The sequence below is a fragment of the Cydia fagiglandana genome, chromosome 25, assembly GCF_963556715.1.
Source record: "Cydia fagiglandana chromosome 25, ilCydFagi1.1, whole genome shotgun sequence".
Classification (NCBI taxonomy): domain Eukaryota; kingdom Metazoa; phylum Arthropoda; class Insecta; order Lepidoptera; family Tortricidae; genus Cydia; species Cydia fagiglandana.
The window spans coordinates 7492392-7513666 of NC_085956.1; the positions used below are offsets into that span (position 1 = coordinate 7492392).

General features: G+C 35.3%; 1 long non-coding RNA gene across 1 annotated transcript in view; it reads left to right on the top strand.

Moving 5' to 3' along the window:
* Positions 1–21275, top strand: part of LOC134677175 (uncharacterized) — a 163998-nt gene that overhangs the window by 16712 nt on the left and 126011 nt on the right. The gene's annotated exons all lie outside the window — the stretch shown is intronic.

A 21275-nucleotide genomic window follows, 5' to 3' on the forward strand; every position in this document is an offset into this window, starting at 1 on the left:
AGGCGTGACAAGCAACGTCAATCACAATGATATGGCGTGGCGATGGCGTCCATTGAAGATAATATTTATTTTGTATGAAAAATAGGGAGTTTAAATACTTCATTATTTTTAAAAGTTGTTGAACAAAAGTGTCACCATGTGAGGAGTACAATCTATGTTTTAATTATTTGCTCGTGTTACAGGCCACACCCGGTATATCAATACGGTTTTACCGTTATTACATCCAACTAGGTACAGCTTCACGAAAAAATTACCAATAAAAACTTACCGTAAGCACCATAGGTGTGCCCCAGACTATCATGCCCCACGCCGGAGCGCGGCGCACATAAACATAATAAAATTAGACGCGGCCGTAAACAAGCCGGAATCGAACCCGGGACCGCGCGGCGCGTGTTATTTATGTGCGTCTGTCACTCACATATTAGCTGCTAGGGCTGGCAACAGTATCAAGAAATAAGTTATTAAAAATCACTTTGCAAGTCTTATGTAAAATTATCTCACATACCCATAGATTGCTAAAAGGAGTAAAAAATCACAATGATATTACATAATTACCATGAACATACTTATGAAATCTGCAGAATCATGTTACCTCAATTAATTACATGACTTTTAACAAAAGCGAACGGCCCAAATAAGAAATAAGTTTATTTAATAAGGTTTAGTTTATAAGTTTTTGGCTCAATTGCTTAAGGGTTAACTGGAAGAGATCCCTGAAAGGGATAAGTTCGCCTTTGTACTAATGAAGTGTGCTCTTTCATGTTTTATGTTTCTTTTTGTAAAACAAAGTATGTATTTTACTACTACTACTACTTAACACTTTAAACTCTCGCGTTTGTACACATATTTAATTACACAAACGGGTCTACCGCGATAATAATCTCATTGTATTTACCTTTAATTCCTACGTTTCAGTGAGTTGCACCAGCTGTGGTCACGGAGAGACTTCTTGAGAGAATCTTGAGCGTTGCGAGTGTTTCAAAGCACAAGGGTTAAACTAATTTTGCCAACGTGTGAAATACAACATTTTTCACCACACCAACGCGAGGAAAATACCAACTGTAATAAAAACTCAAATCTGTAATAAATTCAAAATGAAATCAAATCAAATCCAAATGCATATTATTAAATATTTATCACCCAAAATCATCATTTAAAAGTCCAATCTATCAGCCAACATGAGCAAACAATTTAAAATTTGCATAATATTACTTTGCCTCACATGTAGATAAAATACAATTTTCTTATCAGTTTTTGAAGTACAAAGAAAGCCTTTCCGAGCTGGTGTGGTGAAAATAAATAATATATATTTTCCAATTTTTTTACGTAACTTTTGTACTTATGTTTGTTTAAGCTATATGCGACCCTATTTGACTACTTGCTTGATTTGTTTCGCTTAAAACATGTTGTTTATTTAATAGTAATATAAAAATTACTGTGAAAATGCTGTACCAACCTACCTACTACATATTATTACTAATTTATTATCCACTGACTTGTAAAACATTGACTTTTATCAATACATATCTTGTGTCTTGTGCCTTTTGGCAACCCTAACGATGCGACCCTAAGATGATATTTGGCGGCGCTCGGCGATCTAACCTCGTTTTTAGGGTTCCGTACCCAAAGGGTAAAACGGGACCCTATTACTAAGACTTCGCTGTCCGTCCGTCCGTCCGTCCGTCCGTCTGTCACCAGGCTGTATCTCAGGAACCGTGATAGCTAGACAGTTGAAATTTTCACAGATGATGTATTTCTGTTGCCGCTATAACAACAAATACTAAAAACAGAATAAAATAAAGATTTAAATGGGGCTCCCATACAACAAACGTGATTTTTGACCAAAGTTAAGCAACGGCGGGAGTGGTCAGTACTTGGATGGGTGACCGTTCTTTTTTTTTGCATTTTTTTTGTTTTTTTTTGCATTATGGTACGGAACCCTTCGTGTGCGAGTCCGACTCGCACTTGCCCGGTTTTTTATTCACCCGTCCCAGGTTCGAGCCCTGTTTATGACCAGGTGACTTTTGTTTTTTTTACCTTAATTAAATATTAACAAATGTCTGTAGCCCTTTCTTAGGAGCTGACTTTCGATGAGAGGGTGTATTCTAAGGCTCAGGCATACAAATGAAAAATACAGAATTTTCCACTGAAATTCGAACCTTTAGCAGGCGTGGCTAGGGGTTGTAAAAAACGGTTTTTTTCTGACTTGAAAAAATACATGAAAAAAAACCGTGAATAAAAACCGTTTTTTTTCTGGAGTACGTTTTTTTTCCAAAAGTATAAAAACTCAAAATTTGCAAGGCAGTTAATACTTTTATACGGTTGTTTTACTTGTTTTAGACTTTATGTTAAGCATGAAACCAATTTAATTTAACAACTTTGATTAATAACAACATAAATGAAATCTGTAGTGGTAGTTATCGCAATTTACTGTTGGCAACACCAACGCCTCTCGTCGCCGCATCGGGGCACTTAGTTTTAAGTTACTTATATAAATAAATCACGAAAAAGCGTTATTGTGGCATATTTTTGTTCATCTGAAAAAAAAAACCTAATTTAGAAAAAAAACCATGGTGCCAGGTTATTTTTCATGTTTTTTTTTCATAAATTTGAAAAAAAACATTTGGTGTTTTTTCTATTTGCAACCCTAGGCGTGGCTCACTCCGCGATTTGGTCGCTTTGCTACAGGTAGCTAAAACTCCATCCGTTCGACCACGATTTTGGGGTTTGCCATAAGCGGCGCGTGGCGCTATCGCAACCTAGCGGCCATATCTGTGCTGATCGTGACAGACGCGTTTTATTAGAGAGTGAGTCTTCTGTACCTAGTACTATTATTTATTCTGTGCCTTTAGTGCTTTAGTGCCGTCGACTGGACAGAAATGGCTTTGGACAGAATGTTCAGCGGTGAGGTAGAGTAGCTGGTTCAGTTGAGGTTGAAGAAGAAAAGTCGGTCTTGTAGCCACAAAACTATACAATACAATACAATACAATACTCTTTATTGCACACCTCACATACACGTAGTTTACAATAAATGGACAATAACACAAACAAAGACAATAGAGGTAACAACAGGCGGTCTTATCGCTTAAGAGCGATCTCTTCCAGACAACCTCATTCATTCTCTTCAAGACTATATATATAATATAAAAAGCAAATTAACACATACAGTTAGTATAAGGTGAAAATTTGAAGTCAGAGTTTTTACGGTTACCAATTACCATAGTAACGGAATAAAAAGTTCTGTTTGACCTGCAAACATGCTTTTTTTTTTTTGTAATTGAGTAATTGATTTGAGTCAAACGGTCCTCGCTAGAGATACGGGCGGCCGTTTGCTCTTTGATTCAGTAAGAGCTGTGTTGGTGGTGGATTGCGGTGTCTGTTTAGTGGTTTTTAACCTGCCAACATGCTGGAGCGGGGCCGAAACCTTCGCCTTCAAAAATTATATTCATAACTTTGACAGGGATTATAGGTACACGAATCCCTGGTTGTCCCAGGACAACGCGGGTACTGGGTGGGATGGGTTATCATTTCGAAGTTTGTGCAGCTAATATAGTTGAAATAGAACTTCACTTACAGGTAAGTTCGTTTAATTTCCAATGCAGAAGGCGGTAATTTTGGACACGGCGCGTATAGTACGTCGGTTCCTCACTCTGCGGCCCTGACTACCGGCAGCTTGGGCCCTGCCCCGCTGCCGGCGGCACCCTAGGTTAGGTTTTTCATAATGTGTTTATAACTTTTTTTTATTGTTTTGTAAGTGTTTTTATATTTTACTTTTATATTCATATTATAATTAACCTAACTTAAGAAGAAAAATAAATAAAGATAATTTCCAATTATTATTACGCTGCACAAACTTCTTCAATGATAAATACTATGTAGATGTTTAGAGATTATCATATATAGCATACGGTCTTTGGTGTCGGAGGCCAAGATCCACTTCGGGTCGCTGCGCCACAGCAGTAAGTGCAGGGAATAGAGTTGATTTTGGTTTTGTTTGAAAATTGAACGAAACAAAACAAATGCGACTCTGTTCCAATTGAATATGATTTAAATTTCATCGAACTGAATAAGTACTATAGGTAGGACCTTGGGCCTTAGGAGGTTAAAGCCAGAACCAATAGGACTATTGATTGAATTAAAGAAAAAAAGTGTCCCCAGTTTAACATCACTGTTTTTTATACAAATTTTGGGTGTCCATTTTGTAACGGCCCATACAGCATGTAGGTATGTGAAAATCCCAATTTTTTTCAGACACTTTTTTTCCATTTTCATATCGATAGTCCTCGTGATTCAAACAAAGTAAATGGTTACACTTTTAAGTAAAAGTAAGTTTTTGGCAAAAATTTCATTTTTGGTACAAGATTTTATCGCTGACTGTACTTTTCTTACGACAGACAACTAATACTCATCGAGACAATTCTAAAAATCCCTAACACAATTAAGTTGCGTGGTTTCATCTCAGAGTTCCTATGGCCAACTCCTGTCTCCATTATCAGATCAGCTCGATGGTACCATAATATTGCATTGTCACGCGATTTATACATGCATGCAAAATTTCAGCTCAATCGGAAACCGGGAAGTAAACCGGGAAGTGGATAAAATTTAACTTGCAAGATTTGATTACAGACAGACAGACACCGGTTAGGTGAAACTAAATAAAAGCTTGTAATAATGACCCTATAAGGTATTTGTAATATGGACATGTTTAAATTTTAAATGATAAATCTCTCCTCTTCTTTCCCCTGCCCTTATCCCATCGTTTTTTGGGTCTTCCATCCGCTGTCCGTCCATCAACATTCATCCCTAACATTCTTTTGCCTATACGGCATTCATCCCTCCTCATTACATGCCCATACCACGCTAACCTACTACTCCTCATCTTCTCCGTTACTGGTGCCTTTTATGGCTCCTCTACACGATGGGCCAACGCCGGCCACTCCAAGGAACGCATTTATGCGTTAGAGAGCAAGTGATATTGCTATCTCATTCTACCGCATGGCTGCGTCCCTTGGAGTGGCCGGCGTTGGCCTATCGTGTAGAGGAGCTATTATACAGGATGTATCAGAACGAAAGGCAAAGAAAGAGACCCATTAATGTTTAGGTCATACTGAGCAAAAAAATATTGGATGATTCATACATTTTGCTGGTCTGATGGTCTGATGTTGAATTTTCCTATGGGGGAGTCAATTTTTTTTCCGCGTTTTCGGGGATGGTCCCATAGTAAAAGCTGCTCAGAACCTATGACCTAAACATTAATGGGTCCCTTTCTTTGCCTTTCCTTCTGATAGGGTGGCCAAATAAGAGGTATACACTTTATTTTTGAAATTTTATTCTATAAAATGTAAAAAATATTAAGTATTCCTTGTTAAATATAATATGTAGGGTCAGCAATTACACATGGAAAATAATGTCAGACAAATGTCCACCTCTAGCAGCATGGCAGATGCGAACCCTTATCATCGCGTTTTTCATCACTTTTTCACACATTTCTGGCGTTATCTCAGCGACAGTGTTTCGAATATTTTGTTTTAATTGCTGAAGGTTCGTTGGCCTATTAGCATAGACACGTACGTCCCTTTAGATAGCCCCACAGAAAAAAGTCAGGAGCTGTTAAATCAGGCGATCTTAGGGGCCAGTCAATGTCACCGTTTCTCGAAATTAATCGACCGGGAAACGTTATTTTTAATGTTTCTATTGCGTTTTAATGATTAAAACACGTTGTTCTGTCGTAAAACGCTCCATAATAAATTTGCCGTATCTACACAAACTAATTTTCATGCAATAACTGTCATATTTACCGCCAAAATAAAATGGCGGCAAAAAAACGTTGTATACCTCTAAGTTGGCCACCCTGTACATACTGTATACTACTCATTCTTAATCCGATCCTTTCTCGTCACTCCACACACATCCATCTCAACATTCTCATATGTCATTTTCATTTAATTTTTAAATTTTAAATGATAAATAAGACCCAAGAATTAGAATTTCTGAATCCCGCTCCCCTGCAGTCAGATGCAGCAAGAATGCTCGGAATACAAAATGGCCGCTCGCTCGAGCGGCTGAAGCATTGTTTATTTGTAATCCTATTCTGAGATTATCCTGCTTGCTATGAGTTGTATAAACAGTAACACTCCTTGCTCTCTTGCAATTATTGTGCCCCTTACAGCAAAAATCGGCAGATGTTTTTTTAGAGAAAATGACAGGCAAGGCGTCTCCAGTTACTTAATGCTCTAAGTCCGTAGACCGTTTAAGAGCCCATCAACGTGCACACTAGCGCCACTGCTAATTAATCGTGATTATTTAAATTTAACGACAGGTATTTAAAAAAGGGGGCCAAACTCGGGGATCAAACTAGTTTTTATGTTGCTGGATGTTTCGATGTCCTAGTTCGACGAATCCAGCAACATATAAACAACAATTTAATTCATAATATAAGTAATTTTTATCTCAACGGGAAATATTTTTTTAATAAGTATTAAAAACAACATAGTGGTATCATTAAAACTAACTATAAATTAAAGATTTAAAAACTAAACTAAAATTAAAATATAACTACTTATAAACTAGTTTGAAGTATTAAAAAGGTACTTAAATACACAATACAGGGGGCCGATTTTTGAAATTCGACCGCTCGATTTCGTGTATTTCGTTCAATAATATCACCATTAGGCATTTAAATTCTACTAATAGAATTAAAAACGAGTGGTCAATACCACTAGATTCCCAATTTCTATCGCTCGTATTTCAAAAATTTGCATTTCGCCGATTTCCACCGATTTTCGAGATCGAAAATTTCGAAATCGAACGATCGAAATTCAAAAATCGGCCCGCAGTACGTAGCGACCGCCTTTTTGAAATAGCTGTCGTTAAAATAATCACGATTATTTAGCAGTGGCGCTAGTGTGCACGTTGATGCGCTCTTAAATAGTATAAGGGCCACTTGCACCATTCCACTAACCCTGGGTTAGCCGTTAAAACCTGGAGTCACCATGGTTACCAGTACAATTTGACACTGGGTTAACGGTTTAACCGCTTCACCTCAGGTTAGTGGGATGGTGCAAGGGGCGCTATAAATACAATATTTTAGTTTTTTAATACAGAAATCAAAGCAGCGATCAGACTAAACGAATTAATCCGTTTACAAGGGAGATAATGTAATTCTCGAGGCGTAAGCCGCGACCGCGGCAGGCGCTGCTCATTATAATATCCTCGTTGCTTTCTTTAACTTGCAATTTCTGTGGATAAAGTAGGGTAGTGCATTATCCTTAAAGCATTAGGGTATTTGACTTTGTTTAAAATAGTTTTGTACACATATTTAATTACACAAACGGGTCTACCGCGATATAAGTTTAAAAGCGCCTTAAAACTGTACCTATTGCAAACACAATTGCACATGTGCAAGTGCACTGAAGTGTTTAGATATAATAGTAATAATTTAAGATTAGTAGTCACTTAAATAAAATACATGCGTATTATTGTGTATGTAGAGACTCTTACCTGCAGGCAAACTGTATAATTGTATATGCAGTTTTGCAGGGACCTGTCCAACTATATTGTACCTGTAGATACTGTGTATTAATAATAATTAATAAATATCTTGGACACGGCGCGGATAGTACGTCGGTTCCTCTCTCTGCAGCCCTGACCACCGGTAGCTTGGGCCTTGCCCCGCTGCTGGCGGCACCCTAGGTTAGGTTTTTTATAATGTGTTTATATGTATTTTTTATTGTTTTGTAAGTGCTTTTATATTTTACTTTTATATTCATATTATAAAAACCCTAGCCTAAGAGAAATGATGAATAAAGATAATAAATAAATAAATAGACAGCAGTTAATTTTAGATTTTAGACAAAATTTCTATTTTAAAACCCGAATGAAAGTAATAAAGAGTGGGTAATTTGCTTTGATCGTCATCGTTTGATTGTAACGTCACATGCTAGTGTTTCACATAAATTCCATAGTAGCAAAATCATTTTGACAATTCGAAAAAAGAAACTGATTTGTCTAGTATATACATACATACGTATATATTATATACTTAGGTACCTAATATAAATTATGTCGTTGATGTCTTTTGTACCGAAAATCTTTATAAATCTAATATTAATCCCTCTGCATTTAAAAGCCCTCGGGTGTTGCGGATGTCCACGGGCGGCGGTGATCGCTTACCGTCTGCTCATTTGCCTCTATCATGATTTTTTTACAAAGAATTTACTTCACTTAATCAAAATGTTACTAATGTATCTGACCAACTCTGTATCTTTATGTATTCATAATCATTTATTCGATGCAATCCATGGTGTTTATACAGGTGTTTAGGTAAGTACTTAAATAAAAGTAAACAAATTACATATTTGTAAATTTTCGGGTAGTTCTAACATTTGATTAACTATCCAAATACAAAACCACCTGGATCTGTCAGTGAACGACTGAGTTAAACCATATCTTTCTCTATGGTTTAATCTACATTATTAAATTTGATTGTGTAATGTTTTCATCTACCCTCAACTGGCTTAAGGAGCCATTTGAGGGTAGATTTTGTTTACTCTTTTTTAAATTTATATAAATAAAATTTAGGTACCTACCTAAAGATACAGACTATATATATGTGAGTAACATTTCATATTTTGCAATTCGTTTCCAATTTACATGGTATATACGTACCTAGTTCGGTAAAAATCCAAATTGTTTGGGTTCATTACTTAAAATTGTAATTTAAATGATATTTTAAAGTTATGTTAAAGTGACAGGGGGCTATTATATATAAATTACGTCATTTCAAATTAGGGGTGGGGGGGTCTGGACATCGGATGATGGTAGCATGACGTAGGAGGAAACGGGGTTATTCGAAGCATGATTTTTGGATGATTTTAGGGGGGGGGGGGTCAAAAAACAATGACGTAATTTATGGACAGCCCCCATGATAAAATTTAATGTAATTTAGTAATTAAGTTTTTTGTGATACCTATGGATTTTTACTGTCCGAAATAAAATATTTTTTTATTGTTTTATAATATTAGCTTCTATCCGCGACTTCGTTTGCGTGGCAAGATGATGATGATGATGTTTGATAAAAACTACCCGGGTCCTTTCTCGGGCCTTATACTATTTTCATACCAGGTACGACGGTTTAAGCATGAAAATCTAACAGAAATACCTACTGAGTTAAATACCTACAATTATTTTAAAATTGGATCGAAAGTATCGAAACATGTCGAGATAAAACGTTTGTACTGAGTACCTTTACTGATAAGGAATAAGACGGTATTAAAAGATACTACTTCTGCCATCTACCGTCGAGTAGAGCGGCTAATAACATTTTGGCATAATTTTAGCTAAAATTTGTGACTACCAAGTGACTACGTTATATAAAGTTATAACTAACTAGCACCTCCTGCATTTTATATGTTGATTAATAAAAAACATTACTAAATAAAATACATTTTTGCAATTTAATTAAGTAAACGATTCTTTGGACAATAATTTTGATTACTGGTCCTGCCATCTGTTGCAGGGTGTGTTAAACTATCAAACCAATTTGTGACTGACTGAATGAGCTCTCGTTGTGCTTGGGAATACCAATGTCTACGTAGTTCAACGGCTTGTGTACAGATGGCGTGGTAATAAAACAAAATTTGAAAAACCTACGTCAAAGGTATGTTTACATTTTTCCACCATTTTTCGACTTGTTTCAAAGCAGTAAGACTAGTAAGAGATTCAAAATAGTAAACATATCTTTGACGTCGACTGTACCTGAAGGTAATTTATTTATTTATACCAAACTTTATTGAACATAAAATAATAAGTATAAATGGCTGACTTTGTGCCTTAAGGCATAGAGAAATATAGTAAGACAAGAGTGCTCACTCCATACATCAGTTTTGGTACCAAAAATATTAGTATTTTCATAGTCGACATCTAGCATCGAGTAGCGGAATTATCAGTACCGCTACTTGACAATAGATGTAGCGGCGACCGAAAAGTCTAACGCTCAACAATTTTCAGCTAATATTATAAACGGATTAACCGGAACTCTATTTTCACCTCCTGCTCCTAATCTTGTTCTTCTTCTTCAGCGTGTGCTCGCCCACCGTTGGGCATACGCCTCTCCAGTCTCTCTCCATTTTGCTCCTAATATTAGTTGTAAATTGTTGTTCAATACAATTTTCGTGGGTCGCCACTCAAGAGACATCTAGTATCGAGTAGCGGTACTGATAATTCCGCTACTCGATGCGAGATGTCGACTATGAAAATACTAATATTTATGGTACCAAAACTGATGTATGGACTTATGGAGTGAGCACTCTTGTCTTATTATATTTCTCTATGCTAGTGGGTAGTGACACTGCCTGTGAAGCCGATGGTCCTGGGTTCGAATCCCGATAAGGGCATTTACTTGTGTGATGAACATAGATATTTTTTCCTGAGTCATGGGTGTTTTATATGTATTTATAATATGTATATATTATATTATATATATCGTTGTCTAAGTACCCACCCACAACACAAGCCTTATTGAGCTTAGTGTGGGACTTAGTCAATTTGTGTAATAATGTCCTATTATAATATTTATTTATTTATTATATAGATATTTATTTATCATGTTAGATGCAGGGTGCGGCTTATAATTATAACCGATATCACTACAAACTATTAATTTCTCATAAAGCCATAATGGAGCATTTTTATTTATTTTCAGTTGTATATCGTTACCCTGCATAGCAGTTTAATTTGAGTATAAAATAGCTAATTAAAGTAATTAATTTTAAGAGTAAGGTAAAACTACAATAGGGCATTTGACTACTAGTCAAATCAGTGTCTTTTTAAGAACTGTCAAAACGATTTTGCTACTATGGAATTTATATGAAACACTAGCATGTGACGTCACAATTAAATTACCTACTCTTTATAGTTTCATACGGGCTTTAAAATTTAAATTGCTGGAAGAGATCCCTTATAGGGATAAGTTCGCCTTTGTACTTCGATTACTGTAATTTATTTTTATAAACCTGTGTTGTGTACAATAAAGTGATTACTACTAAAGAGAATAGATAGTATAGAGGGGTCCTGTCATAGTAAATTTTGTACTATTATATCATAGTAATTTTATACTTGTACACACGACTGAAACTCAAAATTAACACGTAGGTATAAAATTATCAAAAAAATGTATATAGGTATATGGATAAATGATTTTATTATTTTTATATTGTTTTGACCCATGCCCATTCACTGATATCTTTGTGTTAAAATTGTTAAATATGAAACGGTGTCGTCACGCCATCTAGCCCAGCATAGGCCAAAGGTGTGTGCGTCATCTATCCGAGAATGACTTTTTCTCGAATTCCGAGGCACGTTTTTTCCTTACACTATTCATCTTATACGAAGTTAGGTAGGTATGTCTTTATCTCTATTAATCTTCTGGTGCTTTATTTCATGCATGGAGTAAAATAATTTATTTTAAATACAGTTAAATACCCTATTTAGGATAAAATGACTAATAATATTAACAAACAGTTCGATACCCTATTATCATAATTGTAATCACCGCGACACGATGGAATGTAAACAAGTTGAAGTTGTTACAAAAATTCACTCACGCCATAAACGTACGAACCCTACATTACTGGCATTCTAAGTGCCTTGCTATTTAATTCTTACACTCAAAATGTAAAGAAACATACGTAAATTACTCACACTTAAGCCCTTTGGGCATTAGTTTCAATAAATAGTATACTACTTTTGCTCCGAGACTGTTTTCATCCAAAATGACTTAAGTTGGCTAATGCGAAAACAATAGTATGTTTATGTTTTTAGCTATATCTTTTAAACTACTGAACCGATTTTGATTTTTCTTTCATTGTTAGAAAGCCAATTAAATAAGGATTCATTCCATATATTTTTGTTGTAATATGTTTATGGGTTGTTCTTAGAAATAAGAGAATCCCGAAGCAATGCGGAAGAATTTTAAATTTATAAAGAAGGATAAGCCGTTATGTGATGAAAAGGATGTTGTGATCTCGTTTAAAAATGGTATACCACTTTTCAAGTATTTCTAGAGTAGTTTTAAAAGGTATTAAGTTATGGAAATATTTGATTATTTTGTACATTTCGGATGTAAAGTTTCGTTTTCGAAAGCGGGATACGGCTTTCGTTGCGAAAGGCAAGTATTTAATGTTTCTCGGTGAAATGTTTTTGCAATCGCAAATGTGTTTCGAAATGTGAGAAAAGTGTGTTTGGTAATTGGCTCCATACGGGGTTAAAGAATATTTCACAATTTTCCAAATATGTAACCTACTATTTTAACCGACTCATCATTGGCCCTTTTTTAGGGTTCCGTAGCCAAATGGCAAAAAACGGAACCCTTATGGATTCGTAGTAGTAGTATTTAGTAAACTCTTTATTGTACAAAAAGACATATTAAAAATAACATACAATTAGTAAGAAGTACAAAGGTGAACTTATCCCTTTGAGGGATCTCTTCCAGTTAACCTCGTCATGTCTGTCCGTCTGTCTGTCTGTCCGTGTATGTCACAGCCACTTTTTTAATTTTTAACAAGCAGAAACGTCTGCGAACGATGCTATTAATAATTAAATATTAATAATTGGCCCTTTTGTCTATTCCAGTACTCCTAGTGTAAACTTAAATTTGAGTTTCCAAAATGTCCCGCTTGGCGTGCTGTTCAAAATCTCACCACTATACCTTAAAATAAAACAAAGTCCCCCGGCGCGTCTGTGTAATATTTGTATGTTGATTCGCGATAAACTCAAAAACTACCCAACGGATTTTCATGCGCTTTTCACCTATCAATAGGGTGATTCTTGAGGAAGGTTTACGTCGAAGCCGGGGCGGGTCGCTAGTACAAAATAAGACTTAATACAAATGCGTACAGTCAACTCAGCAGCAAAAGTTACAATGCGGGCGTGATGCTAAAAAATTACCTTGACACACTCTTATTCTCTTAACAATAAAGCCGTGTCAAGATCATTTTGAACACCTTACCCGCTTAGCAACTTCTGCTGTTGAATGTACTTCTGTCACACTATCGAATGAAATTTACACTTATACATTTGACTTAGGTAAGTATACGTCGTTAAAGGTTCCACCATAGCGATGCTATCCAACATTAAACGTGACAGTCCATTTCCAACAACAGCTGCATTACTGTTCATTTTACTATGGAAATTGATACTGACAGCGACGCGTTCAGTACCAGTAGTGCAGCTGCGGTTAGAAATGGAATGTTACCATATGACATTATTATTTGCAGAAGATAATATTAAGATAAGTTGTTGAAATGTGTATGATAAGTTACATGTCTGATAAGTGTCATAAACAGAGTAATGTATTACTTTAGATTATCTAGACCCCCAACGAAGTAAATATGTTTTGTACTGATTTTTAGGGTCCCGTACCCAAAGGGTAAAAACTAAAAACGGTCGTTTGTCCATATATTTTTGGATATTTAACTGGGTTGTTGTTTAGATATAATTAATAATAATAATGGATAGGTTAGGTTTTTATAATTTCTATTTCTTTATTTTAAATCACATGCATAAACTTACAGCTAAGAATGCCAAAACGCTTATGCTGTAGGGACAATACATACAATTAGATTCAAACACAGTCTATAGTTCGTTTTTTTTAGCATTAGAAAGAACTTGCAAGAAGGTAAGCGATCTTGACATGTCTTTTAATTGAAAAACGCTTTTTAAAAATCGAAAACTATTACTTATGAAAGCAGAAGAATATAAATGGTCGCATTAGATTCATAAATTGTTACATATTTGCCGTAATTTATTTTTAAAATGTGTTTTTCAATTAAAAGACACATCAAGATTGTTTACCTTATTTCTAATGCTAAAAAAACGAACTATAGAGATTAAAACATTACAACAAAACATAAACAATCAAATACGGTCAGCTTAAACCACAAACATTATATTAGGTACACATAAATGTGTTTATATGTATTTTTTATTGTTTTGTAGATAAGTGTTTTTATATTTTACTTTTATATTCATATTATAAATAACCTTACTGATATTGATTTGTCCAGGTGTCGCCGTCAACGGATACGTCTGCGAGGACATCATCATCATCATCATCGTCATCATAAATAACCTAACTTAAGACCAAAAATAAATAAAGATTGTAATATATAATATGTATAGGTACTATATTTCCATTTCGTTAGAAGCGTTTCGTCAGTAAATTGTGGGTACCAGGCTTGGACCATCATTTGTGACTTTTGTATTGCTTAAAGACAATGGGTCCCATACATACATTTGATCCTCAAAACAAACCTGATCGATTGATACCATTCATAAAAAACCGGCCAAGAGCGAGTCGGACTCGCGTTTCTAGGGTTCTGTACATAAGTCCGAGTCACGCTTGATTGCACATTTCTAACAGGTTTTCCTGTCATCTATAGGTTAAAGAGCTATTTTTGTATTTTTTTCTAAATTTTTGACCCGGTAGTTTCGGAAATAAAGGGGGAAGGGGGAGAGTGGTAATTTATTGGTTATTTTTTTAAATAACTTCTAACCTATTTATTTTAAAATTATAAGCTCTACAAAATGAGCTCTTTCATTTGACATATAACACGATATATTTTGAAAAACTTTATTTTTTAATTTTCACATATACCCCCCAAAAGTTCCTCCCATGTTTAAAATTCATTTATTTACGTTACATGTTCGTCTTTAGGTCACTAATTTACATATGTGTGCCAAATTTCAACTTAATTGCTCCAGTAGTTTCCGAGAAAATAGGCTGTGACAAACGAACAGACAGACGAGTGATCCTATAAGGGTTCCGTTTTTTCCTTTTGGGTACGGAACCCTAAAAAATGTCAAATAACCTATTGTTTCGCTACTCAAGAAAATGGTCTGACTGTACCTAAGGTAAACGTACTGGTGCTCGACGCGGTCCCAGTACATGTTATCTTGAAAAGTTGAAACTTACGTCATTGGGCCCGATTCGGATTTTGAAATATACATCTATTAGATATCTTTTAGACATCACCAAGATACGATAACGATATGTTTAAGATCTAACCTGTCAAATTTGACATTTGCGCGATTCTGGAGATACTTTTAAACGATTTCCACAGGATACGACTTAGAGATCCAATTCACATCTATTACATATCTTACTCTATCTAACGTAAAAGTGACATTGGTTGCCCGAATTGCGCTGCAAAAGAGAACTAGTTGATATCTAAACTATAACGTATCTAGAATGGATCTAGTACGTGTCATCTCTTGTGAATATCTTGAAGTTCGAATACGGCAGATTGTCAATAGAGATGACAGCAAGGTGTCATCTATTGGGCATTAGCATGTCGAGCACTAGTACGTTTACCCTACTTGGTTTCCTTCATAAGAGAGCGTCAAGTTTACTTGAAACTTGTTTTACCTATTCAGGGGTAAACAACCTTAAAGGGTATTTCTCATTGAGTATGCCCAAGACATTTTACACAAATTGACTAAGCCCCACGGTAAGCTCAAGAAGGCTTGTGTTGTGGGTACTCAGACAACGATATATATAATATATAAATACTTGTATTTACATAGAAAACAACCACGACTCAGGAACAAATTTCTGTATCATCATACAAATAAATGCCCTTACCAGGATTCCAACCCAGGACCATCGGCTTCACAGGCAGGTTCACTACCCACTAGGCCAGACCGGTCGTCAGAATATTATAATATTAATTGTTAGTTAGTAAGTATATATTGATCAACTATTTCTTGTTGTTATTCTGTCCCATCAGTCAGGAGACAATAGTAGCATAGTTTCTTAGAAGAGCTGCTGCTGTACAAACGTGCTTAGTAGATTTGCTTTTGAAACGTGCTTTAAATACGAAATAACTAGTATTTTAAGAGTGACCCAGGAGACCGTAACCATGGCAACTAGTGACAAGAAAAAGTTGATTCACCCAGCTACACCTACTGGATAAAATTGTATAGATTCTTACTATATTGTCTAACATCAACAACATATACAGTTATACACATAAAATGTATGGCTTGTGAATAATAATAAAAAAACCTTCCATCAACGTCTTTTTAATCCTGTAACTACTCTGTAGCTTTATACAGTTAGACCAAGACAATTCTGCAACGATTTTGATAGCACACGCAGAGCAAGTGTTATTTTAAACGCCATACTTCTATGAAATTATGACGTAACTCGTATAAATAACACTTTCCCTGTGTAATCATCTTCCTCGCGTTGTCCCAGCATTTTGCCACGGCCTGGCCGCCTGGAGTCCGCTTGGCAACTAATCCCAAGAATTGGCGTGGGCACTAGGTTTTACGAAAGCGACTGCCATCTGACCTTCCAACCCAGAGGGTAAACTTCTTCTTCCTCGGTCCCTCGGACAGATGCGGCAAGGGACTTTGTTTTATAAGATTTATAGATATTCATAGTCATAGTCATTTATTTATAATATTTTAAATATTACATGTCAAGTTATTAGGCAATAGGTATTAAATTTTTATATAACATTCAAATTAATTAAATAATCAGCTTAATTAAAATATCAGGATAGGTACAATGTCAATTATTCAATTAAATTATTAAAGTAGATTTAGCTTACATTAAATTTTTATCAATAAATTACATTTATAAATTATTCGGTAGATCAAAGAAATCTTTAATATCGTAAAAAGAGTAGTTTAACAGCCATTTTCTTAATTTTTTTAAAAATATTTGGCTACTACCCGCATTTTTTATCTCTGTTGGGAGCTATTCATTTATAGCCTCGTGCCGCCCAATGTACATTATAATATTTATAATGTACAATCAGTTTTGATGGAATGTCAACCTTAATAAAAACCAATTATAGACCAGCGGTGGAACAAAAATGGGTTTTGATAACATTAAAGTTTTTTCTTTTTTGATATGTTATTGTAAGCATGTTAAATAACATTCATGTAAAAAGTTAGAAAATTTTAGGTGGAGCGTTCGGCCATATTTAAATTTTCAATTTTTGCTAAATAACTATGTCAATATAAAATTAAAGTTACAAAAAACTTTAACATATTCAATAACACTTTAATTTATTCACACTATTCGGTTTTTAGAAATCTGGAACAACTGCTTTCTGGTGAACGTAAAAACAGGAATTATTATGAAAATACAGAATTAGAGTAGCTGATATTGCAAAATTACGATATTATCTATCAACTTAGTATACATGTAAAAAGTTAGAAATGTAGACAATGTGCTTGTCTAGATATTGATTTCTCGTTAAGCAGTATAGCCAATATTGAATTAAAGTTTGTAGAGTTAATATTACACGGTCATAATAAAGACCTTACTTCTCACACAAAAGATTAGAAATATAAAATCACGGCGACACTAAATACTGATACGTAAGTATGCATTCCGAGCTTATATTAAGTTACATTTCAAACGCGCGGCGTTTGCGCGCGCCGCGCTGTGCGCCGTGGCAGGAGGCAGCGATCGACGGTCGCGGGCTAGCGGTTAGCGCGGTGCCCTTAAAAATACGCAAAGCGTTTATAAAATCATTATCAATGGTAAATAGTTATTTTACACAGTACACTAATGGAAACTTACCTTCCCTTATTTATTTCTATATGTACTAGGGATTGCCCGCGGTTTCGTTTACGTAGAATTCGTTATCGTGTTAAGTATAGAAATAATAGATACATTTGAAAATTATTTTAGGTGCATTGTCATACAGATAACTACCCTTGTTAAAGTATTCTTCAAATTCAATACACAGGTGTCATTTCAATATAATTTTGCGTAATTTGGCGCTTTTAGGTTATAAATGACTAGCGACATATATTTTTTAAGAGCGATCATCTCCGATAATATTTACTTTATCATAAAATCAATTTCAAACTGACGTTATTCAATATTTATCATTTTAAAGTCAATATTACCAACCAACTGATCCAATTTACCTACGGTAACAACTCAAAATTTGCATCAAATTAAATGCCACTTTTCTTATCCGTTACGAACAATCAAGAGGGCCTTTACGAGCTGATGTGGTGAAAATTTTATTTAACCTTCGTCCCTTGAAACCTTCACTACGCTCAAGGTTCAACTTTACGAACCACTAACTACGCTCGTGGTTCAATTTTAGAATGTTTGAATTTGTGAATGTGCTTCCTGCCTCGCACAGCCAAACTGTGGAATGAACTGTCCGATACGACCTTCAAACCTTCAAAGACCCCCATCTTAAAGGTCGGCAACGCGCTTGCAACCCTTCTGGTGTTGCGGGTGTCCATGGGCGGCGGTAATCGCTAACCACCAGATGATCCGTCTGCTCGTTTGCCTCCTATTTAATAAAAAAAAATGTTTCGCTTGTTTGGGTATCAATATTAGCACGAGCGGTTAATCAACAACTTTTCCCCTTGTAAAACAAATAAATAAGGTAGGTGAGGTGCAGGCATATGAGGCCCGGCGGGTAACAAGGCCCAGCATTCAAAAATAGCAGTTGCTCCCTATTATTCCCAATTATTCTGAATTTGTACTTGTTGCTAAGAAGGCCCACTGTCAGTGCAGGTAAAAAGGTCTAGTCCCGGGCCTTATTGAACGTATGAGATGAAATATTAGATTAAAATATTTTAAGATAATTTTCAATATTTTTAATCTCTTATTAATAAGGTCGATTTGAAGAAACTTCTATGAAATTATGACTTATAAATAACAATTGCACTGCGTGGGCTGTCAAAATTGCTGCAGACTTTTCTTGGTCTAACTCTAATAATTTTTCACTTGCTTTATTGACCTAAAGACGTTTTAAAGAATCAAAAAGTCTAATAATATTGAGGCACTTATACTTTTTAAAGGCAGTAATTAATTACAAGTGACTTTTTTTTGTTAATACATAGGTAGGTATTTACGATCATCATCATATATTTAAGAGTATGACTATTGTCGGTGGAGCAATTTCCATGTTTGGCGGTCCTCCGCCTTCTCTTTGACAGCCCGATACGACACGACTTTGATCTTTTCCTTTATTTGATCCATGTACGCAAAAAAAATACAGGCTTTTGATTATGGAATGTGACAAATGTTGGCGACAAATCGATCGTCTTTTGTTTTTAATGGCTTGTCAAAGTAAGTCAGTGCGTTGAACGTGGCTTTAACGCGAAAATATTTTTAGAGCTATGATTTTGTTATGATTTTAAAAGTTCGCTTACTCCGCAAGAGTGTAGTGCTTGCCTTCAAAATGCTTTTGGGATTGAAGCACCACATCTGAGCATCGTGAGGCGTTGGTATGGTGAATTTAGTAGAGACAGTATTATTCTAGATAATGATTTTCGTGAAGGTCGACCGTCCACGGCGATCATTCAAGGAAACGTGGCTACTGTGAGACGACTCATTGAAGAAAACCCACGAATCACCTATGACGAAATTTGAGGACAATTAGGGATAGGTATAAGACAAATACAAAAGATTTTACAAGAATATTTAAAAGTCGGGAAGCCTTGTTGTCTTTGGATTCCTCACGAATTAACTTCAGTCCAAAAACAGGTACTTTTTGACTGGTGCCGAGAAATGCTGCGTAAGTACAAGCAAGAAAGTTCAAATGCTGTATATAACATCGTTAGAGGAGATGAAATCTGGATTTACTGCTACGATCCGGAAAAAAGGCATTAGTCCAGTCAATGGGTCTTTCGAAGGTGACAGGAGGCCCATAGAAGTTCAACAAGCCAAAAGCGTTGCCAAACATTTTGATCGTCTGTTTTTTTTAAACGCGACTTTTTTGTACCGTACTTTTAAATAATAAAAGAACGTTAAATACTGAGTAGTACACTACCATTTGTGTGCCCGCAGTCATTGAAAAAGACCGCGAGAGACGACCGAGAAGCCGCATCCTCCTGCGTCATAATAATGCGTCCACCGATACCGCAATAAAGGCAAAAACATTTTTTAATTACGAAAACGTGGAAAATGTCTCTTATACGGATTATAATCCAGACATTGCACCCTGTGACTTCTATCTATTTCCCAAAATTAAGGATTTAATTTGGGGTTTGACATTTAAGACCCCGGATAAGGCAGTTACTACGTTTCATCACCACGTCGAAAACATGCAGTCAAGTGATTGGGCCTCATGCTTCCAAAAATGGTCTGAGCGAGTGAATATGTGCATAGAATGTAAAGGGAAACATTTTGAGAAGCAATAAATGTATTATTATGGTTATAAATGATTTTATTCAAAAGTTACGCAAAACTTTCAGTGCGGCCCTCGTATGCGTAAAACCTCTTCGTTAGTTTTCTTTTCTTTTACGATAGAATTGCGAAAAATATATATTTTGCAACGAGTGACGAATTTTAAAACACGGTCAAAGGGAGTGTTTTAACGTGCTTATTATAGCACCGGTCGTAATGTAGCACCAGATGTACTGTAAAAATTATGTTAAAAGATAATACTTACTGTTACGAATAAATATTTTTACTGTAAAAAAATATCCCACCAAACACATTTTCATGTAAATTTTGTTGCTAAGACGAAACCATAAGACTCGCACTGTCAAAAAGTTGTCAGATCTCTTGTCGAGCCAAGCTTCAAACTCTACAAGCCCTAACTTCACTAACTCTACACCTTAGTCAAAATATGTGGCTTGGCTGTTTCGCTACCGCCACATGGGCATAAGGTGAAAAATTTATTAAATTCATTATTTTTAGGGTTCCGTACCTCAAAAGGAAAAATACTGAACCCTTATAGGATCACTCGTGTGTCTGGCTGTCCGTCTGTCACAGCCTATTTGCTCCGCAACTACTGCACCAATAAGTTGAAATTTGGTATACACATGTAAGTCTCTAGCCCAAGGACATACATGTAAAGTAAATAATAGAAATTCAAATAAAGGGGTCACTTTTGAGATGAATGATAAATAGAAGAAAAAAAAACTATATCTTGTTATAATTAATATAAGAGAATTAGAATATGAATTAATATAACAGAATTTTTTTAGAATTTTAATTAGTATAAGATAGATATGTATATTGTCATGTTATTTTCTCGAACTCCCCATCGGCATACAAACCTCCTCAAGGTTTTGCCCACGATGGGTCTTGTAATAATAATGTACTTTATTTAGCTTATTGTTCAATAAATTAAAAAAAAATATATATATATATATATATCAAACGAAGGGGCTCATTGTAAGAATCTCAGATATATTTTTTCGTAATTTTAAAATAAATAGTTTAGAAGTTATTTAAGAAAATACGCAAAAAATGACCATTCCCCTCCTCCCCCCTTATCTC